The sequence below is a fragment of the Macrobrachium nipponense genome, chromosome 1 (assembly GCF_015104395.2).
Source record: "Macrobrachium nipponense isolate FS-2020 chromosome 1, ASM1510439v2, whole genome shotgun sequence".
NCBI classification, from domain to species: Eukaryota; Metazoa; Arthropoda; class Malacostraca; order Decapoda; family Palaemonidae; genus Macrobrachium; species Macrobrachium nipponense.
The window spans coordinates 199337663-199357764 of record NC_087200.1 but is presented as its reverse complement, the minus strand read 5'-3'; the positions used below and the strand labels follow the sequence as shown (position 1 = coordinate 199357764).

The following is a 20102-nucleotide window of genomic DNA, read 5'->3' as shown; positions in this document are numbered from 1 at the left end:
GGAATATTCCCAGTAAACAAGAGCTAGCTGATATTCCAACGGGGGAAATTCGCTGCGCTCGCTCAGGTCTAAAACCCTAGGTATTGAAAGCGACTTCAACAACGCGATTTTAATTCCCACAAATGGATAACAAAGACGGGGACTCACAGCATTGCAAATGGGGTTGCCTTTCTCTCTCTCTCTCTCTCTCTCTCTCTCTCTCTCTCTCTCTCTCTCTCTCTCTCTCTTTGTAATCACATATTCACATAGTCGTGTGGGGCATATGCAAGAATATTGCAAAACTTCATATAATACTTCCGTACAGCTTGAAGTCTCTCTCTCTCTCTCTCTTTCTCCAGGAATTTACTGAAATGATAGGAAAAATGATTAACATTTTCCTCTCTCAGTCTCTCAAGAATTTATTTAAATGTTTAGAATTAAAAATAAAACATTTTATATATGTATAAATAATAAATATATATATATATATTATAATATATATTATTATATTATATATCAGATATATATATATATATATTATATATATATAAATCTCCAAGAATTTACTGAAATAATGAAAAGAACTAAAAACATATTCCTCTCTTTAATATTCAAGAATCTATCAAAATGCTCAAAATGGCTTTAAACTCTCTCTCTCTCTCTCTCTCTCTCTCTCTCTCTCTCTCTCTCTTCTCCTTAGAACTGCAACTCTACAGTGCCACGCGACGATGCTAAATGGAGACATTACTGCTTGAATTCATCATCGATCAAAAAAAAAAAAAAAAAAAAAGAAAGAAAAGAAAAAAAAAAACGCCATTCCTCAACGCAGCTTTTGGAAGAGATGACTAACACCAGAACATAAGTAGGTAAGTGGTCCAAAAGCAGCCTAACAGACACGATTCATAACAACCCCTCCTGCATTTGAAGCATTACCTTGCTGTGAACAACGATGCACTCAGTCACTCCGAAGTGTAGAGTTGTTACTTGAGGTTCTTTTTATTTTTTTATTTTTTTATTTTTTTTTGTCGTTTCTAAACGTACTTTGGGAAGCTTTGTTCGTTGAAGGAGAATTGTATAAATGGATGTTCACGTTTATATGATTTTTTTTTTCCACATGTTTTGTTCTGTCTTCATAAATATTTTAGACACCGCAGTTTCTGTTATAATAAAGGTCTGCGTAAATCATAATAAAAACGTAATATCAAACGCGCGCACTCATTCTCTCTCTCTCTCTCACACACACACACAATATATATATATATATATATATATATATATATATATATATATATATATATATATATATATATATATATATATATATATATATATATATATATATATATATATATATATATATATATATATATATATATCTTGTGTGTGTTTGTTTATAAGCGTGTGTGCGTATTAGTGAGTAAAACAGATTCGGGAGTGCTAATTTCAAAAGACACAATTGATTGATTGATTAATTGATTGTGAGTTATCTGGCGTCACAACTACCAGGGTCACTGACGCCGTCAAAAGACACAAAGTAAGTATGTTACGATATCTAGATACGAGTGGGCTTTTAATAGAATGTCACTCAACGATTCATATCTCTCTCTCCTCTCTCTCTCTCTCTCTCTCTCTCTCTCTCTCTCTCGTAAGTCAAAACATTGAATCTCTCTTCAACATACATGTGTACATACCGACATTATGAATATGTGTAAGTGGGCTGTAAGTATACATTATGAATGTGTAAGTGTGTGTAAGTACATTATGAATATGTGTAAGTGGGTTGTAATTATACAAGTATACGTGTATATCTTCTGTCAAATTCAAGGGTTACTGTGATTCATTCGCTTAGATTATATAAACAAAACTAATAAGCACTACAGAGCATCTTTGTCTGACATAAATTTAAATTTACTCCAAATCATTATTTGTTACACGCTGTTCATCATATTTATGGTTACAGACACATCCATCACAAACTAATGAATTGATATTTTTAAGTCTTGTAAAGCATAGAAACACAATAGGGTTTTTTTTATTTGATGACTATCAATTATATTTGATGCGAAAATTCTTCCGGTTTACGAGTGATGAAAATGCATTCCGACCTTATATGCTTAAGTGCCATATTTTCCGAATACGTAGTGCTCGGCCTACAACAATTTATTGAAAGAAAACTGGAGGAAATTCCTATGTAGAGATGGCAAAACTAAAGAAACGTTTAGTTCTTTGCACGTGCCACAAATATCAGAAGGGAAATAAAGTGTCCATCATTTGGAAAATGCAAATCCTATTTTATTTATAAGGAAAAACTTAAAATCTGTCCATAATTTGGTTATATAGTATGTAGTACACAAAAATAAATTTGTATTTATTAGAAAACCCTAAGATTTCGTTCAAATATTGATTTTACCTTACTAAGTGGAACCTCGACATACGAAAGTTCCTACTTACGAAAAATCCAAGTTACGAAAGCAAAGATGAATTGTGTGTGTACAGAAATCGTTCATTAGAAAAACAACATGTATCTTTCTATTTAAGGGAAAAAGAGTATAGAATTTTATCCAAAACTGAAAGAACCTTAGAGCTGCTCCTAAACTGAGGCAAAATTTGTCTTTATCTGTGTGGATAAATATACCTTTGCAAGAGCATAAACCATCCAATTTCAGTCAATTCCATGCATTTGAATAATAAAACCTCTCAAGTATTCAAAGTGTGACATTTATACTTTAGACGAGGAAAAATGTTCTTGACACTAGTCATTGTAACCTTACTTACGACAAACATTATAAAGGTTACCACATAGCAACGAAGGTAAAATAAATATATTGTATTTTCTAGACAAGTACAGATTATTTGCTCTAACGCCAAGCAATGATACTTCACATAACAAAGACCTTTAACCTACGATACATAACTGCTACTAAGCTTAGGGATGCGATTATGCTTAAAGAACTCAATTATGCTCACATACAAATAAACAAACTGCCGAGGTTGAATGTTAATTCTCGTATAAACTTTGTCTTTAATCTTGGTAATCTAGGGGGACACCACTTAAGGACATTATGGTAATAAGCCTTTAAGGGAAAAAAATGGAAACTTGCATAAGGAATCCTCTTTGCACTCTTTTGACTGAGGATATACATATGTTAACTAGATACGTGTTCAAATTAGGGTAATTATAGGGTAATTAAAGAAACCGGTATCCTCCAGTTTACCCTCCTCATGGGATAATTTAGTGGGATATGTTATAAAGAACTAGGTTTAGGAAACCATGAGGCCAGAGCTAGTAGCCACTATGGTCGTGAATTTTAAGCTAAATAAACTGGGTCTTCACGTCTGGTCAAATATATGGCCTCAGATAAAGCGTCAAATAATATATCACAAGCGTCAAGTTGGTCATCACAAACATAATTTTTTTTTCATAACTGGAAGGTAAAAGGGATCTTTCATTTAAGGAAAATAAACAGTATAATACAACTGTTAAAGGACATTTTAAGACGTAAAATGAAAAGTCAAATAAATAAATAAAACGAGTCCATAAATATCTTGGTAAAAAGATATACAAGTCTACCCTTATATATATATATATATATATTATATAGATATATATATATATATAATATATATATATATATATATATAGAGAGAGAGAGAGAGAGAGAGCGAGAGAGAGATGAGAGAGAGGTGGTGGGTTTATTCTGTTTATCTGTTCGATATCCTCAAATAAATGTTTTTGGTGCAACCGAAAAAAACGGGAACCACATCCAACTCTTGTAAAAAAACAAAAATTGCCTGCTATATGCACTTTTACTGGCTATATATATATATAGGTATATATATATATATATATAATATTATATATATATATATATATATATATATATATATATATATATATATATATATATATATATATTTATATATATATAATATACATATATACTATATATACTATTATATATACTATATATATATATATATATATATATATATATATTACGTATATATAGTATATATATATCTATATATATCTCTATATATATGATATATATATATATATATCTATATATATATATATAAATTCGAATATTCCCATAACGGTAAATTATAATGTAACTAGTTTCGAATACCCGTTTCGTTACAAACATTAATATAACTGACTAAAATTTGGTGTTAGTTCCCAGTAAATAACATTTACATCTAAATAAACCATTCAACAATATGTAAAATAAATTCCCAGGGCACTTAATTTCATCCACTAAAAGCATTGTTCGCAAGTGATATTGTGAAGTGGGAATAAAAAAAAAATACAAAAAGCTGCATATGTTTTCTGATAAGTAAAACTCTTCAGTACTTAACATGAGATCATTTTCTCTGCTGAAGTATCCGAGGAACAGATGCATAATTTTTTTTACGACAGAGTCTCTCTCTTTCTATTAGTATACACGAATACGTCTTCCATACGAGTTTATAGAAGTGCAAGAAAATGTGCTTATGTGAATTGCGAAAAAATTTGTATATTATTAATGAAATATTAGTCTTGTAGAAATGAATTTGTAGGCTCCGACAGTGAACGCAAAACATTCATAATTAATTGCAAACTGGCTCGTAATTCCAAAATGCTATAACAAAATTGCCTTCGTACACTTTCTACAAAATTTCAGTTTATCAGATTAGTAAAAAAAAAAAACTGGTATTAGTGGGACAATGAGATTCGTAAGTGTCACACTATGTCTCCATGCATTTGTAAAATCTCAAGAATTGTTTGAAAGAACACTACAAATGCCTTCACAGTATTACGATCCGCGGATGAAATTATATGACGCCAAAAAAGTCAAATAAATTTTACGATATAAACGTACAATGTTCAGAAGAGCTCTCGTTACACAAAAATGCCGGTAATTCTTTTAATATCGTTCTATGAAAATCATTATTTCTTCGTTTGGAGAGATGGCGAGTGATATATAAACCTCAAAGCCTAGATACGTGATCTAGAAAGCTAAGATGGTCATTATAATCTCAATAATTTCAGTGATTATTATTCACAAGACCACCACAGGGGCCACTGACTTGAAATTCTAAGCTTCCGAAGACTATGGTGATCACTGGCAAGAATTCAAAGGGGGCCAATGGAAAATAAATCAACAAATTCATCAATATATAAAAATGTAAGTAATTGATCAAAATGCAAGAAGTTAAAATTCCGATTGTCACACTTTTCAAGCATGAGTAGTATGAAGTAGATTTTTTCATTCCAAGTCCAACCAATTCAGCAATGGGTTTTGTAGCATGCTTCGTGTCGATACTGAATCACGAGACGAAACGGTTCTTTTGAAAAACATTTAACTAAATCACGAGGCTCATCAGTTAACATGTCTTTTGAAAAATATTGTTTAAGTAATCTTGAGTATAATGTCGAAACGAACCAATACAAAGTTGGCTTTAGCCTCAACTCCCAAATTCTAAGGCTTGACCTCTCATTAGGAACCAATGAGTTCATAGGAGCTGCTATAAAACTAACATCACCACATCCAAGAGTTCTTACATAACCGCCCCACGGTTCTTCACGCTCTAATGATGTCCACAGCGCCCCAAAAATATCCAAAACAGAGCCTTGACCCTTTATTAAAAGAGTCATAAAACGTGAGTGATGGCCCATTAACTCGGACGAGAGAGGAGGAAGAGTGCCGAGAGAGAGAGTATCAAAACACGCGAGTGAAGAAGAAGAAGAGGTTGTTTTAAAAACACTCGTCTCCCTTCAACTGACACTCGAGAGCGCCACTCTCACCTTTAATTGATGGGCAGTGCGGCTTCAATTGCTTGATTAAAATCGAGCCCTTGCTGGCTGGTTCGAGTGGAATATTCCGTTTATTGTTATCTATGATGTTCTGAGTCCCCGCCGAGATTATGTAATGTATTGGCCGGCTGCCTTCGAAGACCGCGCTCGACTTTTGTCTTGTAAGTAGTTGCTTGAAAGCTTGATGGATGGGATAGCCACGCTGTTGTGAGGGCTTGATCCACTCCGGAGTGCTTTGCCATTCACGACAGAGAGAGAGAGAGAGAGAGAGAGAGAGAGAGAGAATATTAGTTACAAGGATTTGGATGTCTCAAAGATTTGTGTAAGTCCATCCTAAGAAGAGACATCGTGTGCTCACTTATCTCTACGAGCAGGATTTACTGTTCATTCAGCGTCCTAATGAGAGAGAGAGAGAGAGAGAGAGAGAGAGAGAGAATAGTAGTTACAAGGATTAGGATGTCTCAAAGATTTGTGTTAGTCCATCCTAAAAGGAGACATCGTGTGCTCACTTATCTCTACGAGCAGGTTTTACTGTTCATTCAGCGTCCTAATGAGAGAGAGAGAGAGAGAGAGAGAGAGAGAGAGAGAGAGAGAGAGGTTTGGGTCATTTAAAAGAGAAAAGCTTCTTGCGAGTGTATACCAAAAGCAAATTACCTCAATACTTTCTAACAAATATGAGAGAGAGAGAGACCTTACCTTACCTTACAGACCTTACATCTCGGGTTGCCCCAGGTCCCTCAGTGTGAGGCACCTCTAATGTCTACCAGAGAGTTGCTAGTACATCTTCCGGTATATTTTGCATCTTCCAATCTTGGATGGTCTGGGATGCAGTTTAGATATTTGTCGAGTTTATTCTTAAACACATCTACGCTCACTCCTGATATATTCCTCAGATGAGCTGGCAACGCATTGAATAGACGCTGCATTATCGATGCTGGTGCGTAGTGGATTAGTGTCCTGTGTGCTTTCCTTATTTTTCCTGGTATAGTTTTGGGCACTATTAATCTACCTCTGCTTGCTCTTTCTGATATTTTTAGTTCCATGATATTTTCTGCTATTCCTTCTATCTGTTTCCATGCCTGAATTATCATGTAGCGTTCCTCTTCCTTTCCTTTCTTAAGACTATTATGAATTTTAAGGATTGTAACGTCTTTCCCAGTAGTCAAGGTCTTTAACTTCTTCTATTCTAGCTGTAAAGGACCTTTGTACAGTCTCTATTTGTGCAATATCCTTTTGATAGTGTGGGTACCATATCATATTGCAATATTCAAGTGGACTACGAACATATGTTTTATAAAGCATAATCAGTGTTCAGCTTTTCTTGTTTTGAGTGCCGTAACAACATTCCCATTTTTGCTTTACATTTTGCCAACAGAATTGCTATTTGATCATTGCATAACATGTTCCTATTCATCATCACACGAAGGTCTTTAACTGCTTCCTTATTTGTGATTGTCTCATTATTAGGTCCCCTATATGCATATAGCTTTCTTTCTCTGTCTCCATAATTTATTGATTCAAATTTATCAGAGTTAAATACCATCCTATTTACCTCTGCCCAATCATATACTTTGTTAAGGTCTCTTTGTAGAGCGTTCCTATCTTCATCACAAGTAATTTCTCTACTTATTCTTGTGTCATCAGCGAAACTACTCACTACCGAATCCTTAACATTACTGTCTATGTCTTCAATCATAATAACAAACAGTATTGCAGCTAACACCGTACCTTGCGGCACACCGGATATTACCTTGGCTTCATCCGGATTTCTCGTCGTTTGCAATAACTATCTGTTTTCTGTTGTGTAAAAATTCTTTTAACCATCTTCCTACTTTATCCACGATATTGTGTTTTCTAATTTTCTTCGCTAATATATTATGGTCTACTTTGTCAAAAGCTTTTGCAAAGTCTAGATAAACCACATCTGTTTCATTTCCGCTTTTCATATTTTTGAATATGTTCTCACGGTGGACTAACAGTTGGGTTTGTGTACTTTTTCCGGGTACGAAACCATGTTGTCCTTTATTAAACAATTATTATTATTAAATGTTTCATAATATTTTTCTTCATTACCCTTTTCATACTTTCATAATATGTGATGTTCGACCTCACAGGCCTCTAATTTACTTGCCTCTAGTCCTTGAAGTAGGGGTAATATATGCTAATTTGTGCTCATCATAAATCTTGCCTGTATCTACACTTTGTCTTAATAATATTGCAAGTGGCTTTGCGATAGAATGAACTACTTTCTTTAACAAAATAGCAGGCACTCCATCAGGCCCTGCAGCAGCTCCATTTTTAATTTCATTAATAGCCTGCACAATATCAGCTTCATTAATATCTATGTCAGCTAAATATTCACTATTTTCATCCCTTACTTCTATATCATTATCTTCATTATCTATTCTAGGGGTGAATTCTCTCTTATATCGTTCTGCCAATATGTTGCAAATTTTCCTTTTTTTCATTCGTTAATCTCCCTTCAATTCTTAGAGGACCTATTTGATTTCTATTCTTCTTTTATTCATCTTCTTCGCATATGAGTATAATAGTTTGGATTTTGCTTGATATTTAATAGGGTTTTTTCTTCCAAGTCCCGTTTTTCATTTTCTTTTGATTGTATAATCTTTTGTTCTGCATTTTCTATCTTACTTTTTAGTTCTATAACTTTCCATGCATTTTTTCTTTTGCAAGACCTTTTTTCCACTTTCTGATTTTCTGGAACAAGATCCTTCTGTCTCTTGGTATGCATGACTGATGTTTACTTTTCTTCTTCGGTATATATTTATCCACTATTTTCTCTAATATTTTATATAATATCTCCGTATTTACCATTTAATGTCTCACTTTACGAAAATGTTTATCCCAATCTTTGTTTAATTCTTCATTTATTTCTGACCTTTTTATTTTATATTTTAACTGTAGAAGTTGTATTTTTCCATATCCTTCCCACTTTTTCATTTCTTGCTTATCTCTGTTTTCACTTGCTTTGGAATGGACTGTTAATTCTATGACATTATGGTCTGAAATACTCGCATTATAAACTATTATTTCTTTAACATAATTCATCTCGTTCACAAATACTAGGTCTAAAGTATTTTCCTTTCTTGTTGGCAGGTGATTTATTTGTTGAATGTTGTATTCTAGTAGCATATCTAATAGCTTTTCGAATTGCCTCTTATCTTCTGCACTACTATTACTCTCTTTTTTATATGTATAAGTACATCCACAATCTCCTATTCGTTCTTTCCAGTCTACGAAAGGAAAGTTGAAGTCTCCAGATAGGAGAATAGTCCAGTCCTTGTGATTTCTACATATATCATCCAATTTTTCTATTATTAAGTCAAACTCTTTAGTATTAGGAGGTCTATATATTACTATGTTCATTAATTTTTCATATTCAAATTCTACCGCTATTAGTTCACATTCTGAGTTGGGATCGTTCACTAGAGAGAAACCTCATGTCTATGTTCTCAAACAAATACAAACAACCTCCCCCACCCCCTTCACCCCCCGCGATATTACCATTCTCGTACCAACTCGTCTGTGTCCAATTTGGACATCTGAATCATCCAGCAATCCGATCGTCTTTACAAGAAAAACTCTATAAGGGGCCCTTGACGGAACATATAATCTTATACACCACTCTTACGTAAGTGCTCGGCGCAAATGTATTTCCCAAGTGGTTTCAGATACCGTGTTCTAACATATCCGCTGGCGCCTCTTCATTAAAACCAAGAGCCGATGAGAAATATACCAGTTGATTATGAGAAGAGATCATCAAGACCCTTAATTGATCTAGGATGTACTTCTGATCATTAATGTTTTCGCTAAAAAGCTCTTTGTTCGCTTTTACTAAGTGTATATTACACAAATCCACTCATGCAGACATTAATTAAGTACAGGCATACTTACGAGGACACTTATGCATAAGTAATTGAACACATTTGCATGTATTTTGCTTTCATTTTGAACTTCAAAAAGAACAAAAGCGCTGTTCATTTGGAAATATATAACTCAAAATGCTTATAGAATTAACATATTGATAATCAGTATGCTCTTCCAATTTTTTAAAGGAACCTACCTAAAAATTGGTAAATACGCAATATTGTGTATTACACCATATACGTATATATATATATATATATATATATATATATATATATATATATATATATATATATATATATATATATATATATATATATATATATATATATATACACATATATACATATATATATATATATATATATATATATATATATATATATATATATATATATAGCGAATACCACGGGAAATGACAGTCAGAAATCCAAGCGCTTTCGTCTTTATTAAGACATCGTCAAGGAGCTACTGACGATGTCTTAATAAAGACGAAAGCGCTTGGATTTCTGACTGTCATTTCCCGTGGTATTCGCTTATTTATGAAGTCACGTGCATCTACTGTGATTTTTTAAGCATATATATATATATATATATATATATATATATATATATATATATATATATATATATATATATATATATATAGTCACTTTGATGTCAATAGTATTCATACTTTTCACTTGTGGAATTCGATGCAAAAAAATTATTGCATGCTCGCCTTCGCTCGCGTGGTGGGAAACCACCACTGCATGGTTTGCAACCCCTTCTCGGCTGTGCACGTATTAAAAAATCGAGAAAGGCTTTATATATATATATATATATATATATATATAGATATATATATATATATATATATGACTGGTAAAAAATGTTCTGTAACAACAGAATTCCATCTAATAAAAGGAGCCCATAAAAACACCAAAATGTAGAGAGAAAAGTACTATATTTCAGAGACTGCTGTCTCTCTCTTCAGTATATGAATGAGAAAAGTTTACAGAAAAGGTGGTATTTATACCAAGAGATTCGTCCACAAGTAAGCCAATTTAGGTCACCCCCCGCTGATAATCTTCCTTTAATCTTCTTAAGCGTTGGTTTGAATGAACACTGCGTCGACGATATCTGATATCCAATTCCCTTTTGAGATGTTCATTACCTGCTTCTCTTTTATTAAGGCCGATTCCATCATTTGACTCTTGTACCGGCAGCTGCTGCTATAAAATTACACGTGACATATTCCAGTTTATTCTATGGTTATGTTCATTTATATGGTTGAAAATAGCCGAGTTCTGTTGTCCATACCTAACTGACGGTTTGTGTTGTATTAATCTCTGGGGAAGTGATTTACCTGTAGTTCCGATGTAAGATTGGTCACAGTCCTGGCATGGGACTCTCATATACCCCAGAGTCTTTGGGCGATGTCTTTTGTTGGACGTTAATCAGGGATTTGGCTAAGGTATTTGGGTAGGTAAATGCAAAAGGGTTGGATTTCCCAAGGGTGTGAGTTACTCTCTTAATCGTCTCCAGGTGGGGAATTTTTGTTTTTATTTTATTGTTGGGTGTGTCTCTGGTCTTGTCTTTAGGGGGTCTGTAGAAAATTACGTTTGCTTTTTGAATTGCTTTCTCAATTATATGGTCAGGATACTTTAAAGATGAAAGTTGCTTGCGAATTAGTTCAAATTCTTTTTCCAGGAAATCTGGGGAACAAATTCGTAAGGCTCTTAAGAATAGGTTGCTAGCTACACCTATCTTGATAGTATTGTCATGATAGCTAAAGTAGTGAATATATGAAAGTGAGAACGTTGGTTTTCTGTATATGGTAAATTTGTATTCTGTCGTGTCTCTGATTATTAAAACATCAAGAAAAGGAATTTTGTTGTCTGTTTCCCATTCAACTTTAAATTTGATGCTGGGCACTAATGCGTTTAATTTTGAGAGGAATTCATTAAAATTACCCCACTTATTATCCCAAAATGTTAGTATGTCATCCACGTATCTCATCCACAGCATGTTTTTGGGTTTTATTGCATTTATTACTGTACATGGAATACTTTGAAGAGAGTAACTCACACCCTTGGGAAATCCAACCCTTTTGCATTTACCTACCCAAATACCTTAGCCAAATCCCTGATTAACGTCCAACAAAAGACATCTCCCAAAGACTCTGGGGTATATGAGATCCCATGCCAGGACTGTGACCAATCTTACATCGGATTTACAGGTAAATCACTTCCCCAGAGATTAATACAACACAAACCGTCAGTTAGGTATGGACAACAGAACTCGGCTATTTTCAACCATATAAATGAACATAACCATAGAATAAACTGGAATATGTCACGTGTAATTTATAGCAGCAACTGCCGGTACAAGAGTCAAATGATGGAATCGGCCTTAATAAAAGAGAAGCAGGTAATGAACATCTCAAAAGGGAATTGGATATCAGATATCGTCGACGCAGTGTTCATTCAACCAACGCTTAAGAAGATTAAAGGAAGATTATCAGCGGGGTGACCTAAATTGGCTTACTTGTGGACGAATCTCTTGGTATAAATACCACCTTTTCTGTAAACTTTTCTCATTCATATACCTGAAGAGAGAGACAGCAGTCTCTGAAATATAGTACTTTTCTCTCTACATTTTGGTGTTTTTATGGGCTCCTTTTATTAGATATATATATATATATATATATATATATATATATATATATATATATATATATATATATGTATATCAGGGAAAACAGCAGTCATGCGTGATATATTCACAAGGATGCAAGGGAGACGTCTTCCTTGCTTCCTTGTGAATATGAAAAAGAAATGGACGTGGGCAGGACATATAATGAGAATGTCAGATAATAGATGGACGAAAAGAATAAGAGAATGGGTTCCTAGAGATTGCAAAAGAAGCAGGGGAAGGAAGAGAAGACGATGGATCGACGAGCTAAGAAAATTTGCTGGTATGGAATGACATTCAAATACAGTGGACTAGCAACTGCTGCAGCTGATGATATATATATATATATATATATATATATATATATATATATATATATATATATATATATATAATAATATATAATATATATATATATATATTACATATACTATATATATATATATATATATAATATATATAATGCATTATATATATATATATATATATACATATATATATATATATTATATATATGTATATAAATTATATATTATAATATATTATATAAATACTATATATATATATTAATCATGACTATATATATAGATATATATTATATATATTTATATAACATATATTATATATATATTATATATATATATATTATCCATATATATATATAATATATATATATATATTATATAATATATATATATAAAGTATATATATGTATGTATATATATATATAATATATATATATATATATTATATTTAATATACAGGTAGACAGATGATAGATACTGACTCTACACAATTTTGATTTTCTCTTACATACACAAATAGTGCAAATAACTATACGTGACGATATTCAAATTGGTAACAAACGTATAACAGCGAGCATTAATTCACAGGTGGCCATTTACTGAGACTGCCCACTTACCTGGAACAATAAATAATCGTAGAACGCAAATAAATGTGAAATCTGAATTCCCGAGTTACGATAATATTGATGATACGACCTAAATAAATTGGTGATTAAGAACTAAAGATAATGATACATACGAAGCACATTGTAAAATCCATATGCGCATTACTAACAGATCCTAAATGCATGCTTCCATTTAACCGATTCCTAAAACTCTATACATAATAGATCTTGAATGCATGCTTTCATTTAACCGATTCCTAAAACTCTATACTTATGTCAAAATATAAAATGTCCCATTGACCTACTTTTCCTCAAGACCCGTCTTTATAAACCTCCATGCGTCATATTCTTGTCACAAAAAAAAATAAATAAATAAATAAATAAATAAAAAATAAATAAATAAATAAAATACAAAAGCTCCCATCTTACCTTTGGCCGACTTGGGGATAAACAGCTCCCGTACCGTACTTGAAAGGTTCGTGTGACTCATATTCGGGCGAACGAGCTTACACTCTGGAATAAGTATAGAAATTATTAGCATGAAGCAGTAATGATAGGTTGTAAAAACTATAATGCAACAGGTTATACTACAACGGGCGTCTGTCATCTTGAACGAGTGCTAACTACATATTTGCTTACAGAATAAGATACATGATACGTACGTATATGTATTTATGAATATATATGTATATATCTGCGTGTATGTGTGTGTTTGTACAAATAAAGCAAAACTAAACGAGCTGTGGTCTGCTTCAAACTACTGGCGTTTTTTACCTCCATTCTCAAGATCTGGATCTCTAGCCATGAAAGAAAAATCCAAGACTTCATAGTCCATACAAAGACTATTAACTGTAATTAACATCATGAAAGCCTATAAACCACTGATGTGAGAAATCTAAATCTTCGATTTCTTAAAGATTTTTAATTCTGCTGTTCGGTACATCTCCCACAAATCAACATTTATTCTGAATATCTAAACAATATTGGAAATTTGTTGCCACTCGGAAATTTCGTCACTGACGGATTCAGACGAGTTGGGGTTTTGTCCAGAGTGACATAAGTCACAGAACCCTAGAGAAAATACTGGACTTTCCTACAGGTTAGTATAACTGCACTTAATTTCATATTAGAATTTTCTCTTTTTTCAAATAAAGCAAGCTTCCGAACTGTGTCCCGCTAAGCCACTGATAACGAGAGCGCGCTAGAATTTCTTAGCTTTTAGACCAGACTGACATAGAGGTTGCAAATATCTTACCAGCTTACTTCATATCTCACCAACATTGAGAGAGAGAGAGAGAGAGAGAATGACTTGCAAATCCGTCCGAATCTCTCCAAACGAAAGCCAGCGGCCGAAAAAAAATTCTGCAAACAAACGAGAGAGAGAGAGAGAGAGCTGTGCATCGAGAAGGCAGGTTGCAAATATGGAATCCATTTATCAAAAGGCTTTGTTGTGTGACGGCTCGCTTGATAAGGCAGGTGAGTAATGGTTCCGCGTATTCTTTTTTTTATATATGAGAATTCGTTTACTGGTACGCGAGAATCTCTCCTCCCGTTCCGGCACATAGACACCACCTGGAAAAATCTGATTACGTATTTTACGATCTTCTGTGTCTGTATCTCGGTGATGGAAATTGGTGTATTTTATTGAAGGGCCCATGTATCACAATTATTATTATTATTATCATCATTATAAATTACAATGCTTCTGATGCAGCTTCCCTTTCAACACCGCATGGTTAAAAGTCTATTATTATTATTATTATTATTATTATTATTATTATTATTATTATTATTATTATTATTATTATTATTATTATTATTATTATTATTATTATTATTATTCAGGAAATAAACCCTATTCATACGAAACAAACCCAATGGGGCCATTGACTTGATATTAAATAATCCGTTCTTTTAGAAGAAATACCAAGGTAATGGGGAATACAGAAGAAGAGATTACTTACGAAAAAGAAAAAATGAATTTTTAAAGTGACACAAGAAAGCACTAAGTTACAGAAGTTTGATAATGGACCACATTTCGTGGGTATAGTCAGTCCTTCACTTTTCGTAACTCAGTGTTACAGAATTGGGCTCTCATCTCCACGACCTGTGGTTCGAACCCAACGTGATACCCACCAATAGTCCTAGCTGGATTTATGAAAAGATTTAGGGCTATCAACTAAATTCCTAGGGACTTGTTGAGAACTGAAAGACTATATCTTTGTGGCGACATCCCCTGCCCCCTCAAGGAAAAAGTAATACGAGGGGAAAAATTACTTATATATATATATATATATATATATATCTATATATATATATATATATATATATATATTCATCAGGAGGTTAAGCTACGACAGCATTTATAATCGTTGCTACAAAATCACTTCAAAAACAAAAATAAAAAAAACGAAAGGGCGGGAAATGGTGAGAATCATGAATTCATTAGGACTTACGAATTAATTCTTTGAGAAACAAATATGAATCATACATCCAGTTATCCTTCATAGCGAAGTACGGAAGGGCGAGATTTTCAGTATATGAAGCGTTGTGAGTAATGTTTGTTGTTACAATAGCATCCAAATGTTGCCTTAATATGGATTCAGGTCTTTTCCCTTTATATAACCGCACGTCTTTGGCCTTCTAGTTCGGGTCTCTCTCTCTCTCTCCTTCATTTTGATTGAAGACTTTTTTCCTTTTATGTAACCTTCGCATGCATTTAGCCTCATAGTCCGAGACTCTCTCTCTCTCTCTCTCACTTCCGAAGGTCAAGTGTGCGATTCCATCCCAGATAAACACTTGAGAGAATGACCGAGAACTATCGCCGATAACATCATCGCCATCAGCGAATATAAAGGTCAAATATTGGAAGATACGTGTGAGAGTCGTTCTCTTAGTTGGCATCACGTGAGACCTCCCTCCCACTCAGCTCGGGATTTCATGACATTAAATAACACTCATGTATATATATGAACGTATACGTATGTATACATATTAGCTATGAGAGTATGGAGAGGTCTGTTTGTCATTATTATTATTATTATTATTATTATTATTATTATTATTATTATTATTATTATTATTATTATTATTATTATTATTATTATTAACCCTATTCGTATGGAACAAGCCCAACACATGAGTCAATGACTTGAAATTCAAGCTTCCAAAGATTATGGCGTTCATTTGAAACAAGTAACAGAGGGCAACGGGAAATACGGAAAGAAAATATCAGTTATTAGAGAACATAACTTTTTTAAAATAAATAAATCGCTAAAAATGTAAATAAATCATCAAAACACCTTGAACCTTTGAGGTTCAAAAGGAAATTAATAAATGATCCGCACTTCTTATGCCAATGAAGGAAAGTTACTAAATCGATATACCAACCAGTTGAGGTCACACTGATGTCTAGCGTACACCAATTGCAAAAATACCTAACAATTCAGTTAATTTACATATTACCATACATTAACATGTGAATGTAATGTTTTCTATGACTCAAAGAAATCCCGTTTTCTTTTAAGCAACGCTAAAAGTTTGTATGGTAAACTATTGCATACACGTCGTTGGCCCCTCCGGTAAACCATGACTGCGCATGTGAAACATGGTAACTAAGCACTATGTAAGATACTAAAGTAATTATAAACTTTGGGAGGTGTATTTTAAACGCTTCAACTGAAATGCCATAGTATACATATATACTGATATCTATCTACTTAACCTCCTTTTCAACTTTGGAACTTTCAGTTATATATAAATCAAGCTCTGCTTGAACAAAGAAAGTCTCATGAGTGCTGAATAACAGCAGATGAAGCGTTAATACACAATAAATGATTCCTTTCATCATTACTTGACCTCTTGCCACAGGTAAATAGGCAATTAGGCTGACTATAATGGCCGAAATAAATTAACTAAGAGCTAATTTACCGTAGCCTATGTTTAAACAGGTGCAGGCAGGAGCAGGCTCAAACCTGAATCTAAAATGAGTTGATTCTAACACTCGCACAGACAGCTGGAAGCGATCATGGGCGTCCTCTTGACGGGTGGGGCGGGGGGGGGGGGGGATTTGTGGCCGGCTAGACATATCTACAACATCCTCTTTATTCGGGTGGGGGGTGGGGGGGAGAGACAACATATCAATTGTCCCCCTCAATTTTTTCCTCTAATTTTTATATAATAGAGGCTGGAAATAAGGCTTTCAATATTATAAAACATACACTCAACACAAACAAGTGAAAATCATGATCTGTCATGTTCATGTCTTGCTGCACTTGACCGTCAAGACATAGCTAATAAATTTGTAAACAAACTGCCAGACACACGGGCAAATATTGTTTGCCAATTTTTAATGCTCCTATACTGTTTAGCTGTATCCAGAGAGAAAGCACTTTCTTCATCAATTGCAAAAATGTTGTAATAGTCTTCATGCATCTCTATCTTCCACCACTAGTTCTCTTCTCATCCAACTATGTTACTGCTAAGAAAATTTCCATTTCACATATTCAACAATCAATTTATTCAGTATTGTCCCGTTCTAAGATATCTCTTGCTTTTCCACTAGTAATGTCAAAAGCAGTACACATTCTCATTCTTGTCATTCACTTACTCACAACCTCTTTTCCTATCATTCCTAACCTTAAATATTAAAACCCACATTGGAGTAAAAGGCTTTTACTGTTAAAGAACACTACAATTTTGACTCATTGGAGTCCTATAAATCCTGTAATATATTACACCATAAACTAATAAGTTTATTTTTATCCTTATCACTTGTACCGTAAAAGTTTGTAGTGCTAAATACTGATCATAGTCTCTACAGAGTTAAGTGGAAGTCTATGCTGAGGATGTCACAGAAGACTTGTATCGTATTTTAGCCAAACTGTAAATTATGGACTTATAAACTTGTTGACTGATAAATATAGATAAACCAGTTATCCTTTTCCCTTAATATCATCTATTTATTCATATTTACATGGCATTAAAATGCACCAAATCATGTTTATTTCTTCAAAAAATTTCTCGTGGGAGTACAGCACCCACCCCAACCTCAAACCAGTAAGTTGGATAGGCTAGATATTATTACCCTGCAGTTTTCAGAATGAACCCCCCCACCCCCTCCCCCTAACTTTTAAGAGACCCTGGGAGCGCTGAGATTTGAGTTGAAATCATCAATTACCGCATTAAAATACGGTTGACCTGTGCCAACGCAGAGGCTGGCAATACTAATCGATCATTAGTCACTAGGCCTAGTCCTTCCATATTAAACAAATGTTCGTAAATAGTACGTAAATGGCACTCTACACTGTAATTACAGACATAGAAAAGAGAATATGAAACATGTTATCAAGTACAAGTATCTCCTAAAAGTTATAAATCAGCTCATTGTGGGATCCGAACCACATTACTTCGGGAAATGGATTTCTATCACCAGAAATACAAGATTGAACGAAGCCAGTTTGGTTGTATAACGTAAATTCATAGTCGTCTACATTTACTCATACACCCTCTATACCTTTTCTCCAGCCTTCCCCGCCCCCTCTTTTCTTCTCTCTTTTCTGGGGGGGGGGGGAAGGGCGGGGGGCGGGGGGTTGCCGTTCATTAAATCAGAAGACAACCTTTAACGGCCAAGCGCAATTGTTCAACTTTCCCAAACTTCGGTCATTTGGCTCTTTAGCTACACCAGGCTTTAGATAATATATCATTTAACGTAATTTTCAACGATTATATATTAATATATTAAAAGTGATTAATGGAAAGAATATTCATACATAAGGGCGCCTTACGAGACGTTCTCACGACACTTGAGTTAGTTCAACCTCCATCGGCCTAGATTTAGTGGCTCAATCAGTCTAAGCTTCAAGCTTCATTTGTCTCTTTATCTACGCCATGCTGCTGATATTTTATCGCTGAATTTCATTGTCGTCCTCCCGATATAACATAAATAAGTGGAGAGAATATCTGCATGTAAAAAAAAAAATAATAATAATAATAATAAAAAAAAAAAGGAATAGCACTCACCGACGGTTAAGGAAGAGGTCTGGGTACGGGTGAATGAACTTTCGACTTGCATTTAAAAAGGAGCATTTAAGAGTGAAATCTTTAGCATTCTTCTTCCACTTCTATGTCTCCTTTGCTCCCACTGACCTTTCCGAGCCTGTAGCCTCATATTCGATGGAAATCTCGTAATAAAGCGTAACACTATTTAAAAAAAACACTAACGAGACATCGAGACATCTTGCCATGGTTAATGACTTGGCGGGTTATCCCGCCCGAAATTGGCCCCGAATGGTCGGTGTTAAATCGTTGAAATAAGCGACTAAATCAGTTTCTAAATTTACTCTTATAATTATTTTCAGCATTATTCACATAGGCTTTGTTTGGAATGTATGAACCTTATACATTAAAGATCTAAAATTACATATTTTAATTTATCTCTAATAAAATGTTTAGATATAAACTATAGATTTATTTTTGACAATGATACCAGGGGAACCCGTTGTACAAAAGTGTAAACCCCGTTTATGGAGTCCTTTTAAATTTTCGAATTTCAATGCAGTCATAGCCGTAACTGGTTTATTCACTCTTCCATTTCTTGATTATCACTGATTCTTAGAAACTGTATTTTAAACGATAACGTATTCTAAGAAATCAAACTTATGCCGCCAATTCGATGGGTACACCCTGTGTGTATTGATTTGATGAAAAAGTCATTAAACTGTACGCCTAGCAGGACACCAAATGTTCATATTAACATCAGAATGTGTATTTCTTAAAGGTAAAATGTATGAAATAGTTAACCATTAACGTAAGGTACGCTATTACCTCCTCATTATTATCATATGTCAATAT

The 20102-nt window shown here is 33.7% G+C and overlaps 1 long non-coding RNA gene across 1 annotated transcript in view; it reads right to left on the bottom strand.

The window, feature by feature from the left end:
* LOC135220335 (uncharacterized) overlaps window positions 1–19500 on the bottom strand; it is a 455532-nt gene extending 436032 nt beyond the window's left edge. The window contains exons 1-2 of the long non-coding RNA XR_010315668.1: window positions 19272–19500; window positions 13680–13763 (exon numbers count right to left, since the gene is read on the bottom strand). This is a non-coding gene — a long non-coding RNA (uncharacterized LOC135220335). The remainder of the gene's footprint in view (window positions 1–13679; window positions 13764–19271) is intronic.
* Between the last annotated feature and the right edge of the window lie 602 nt (window positions 19501–20102).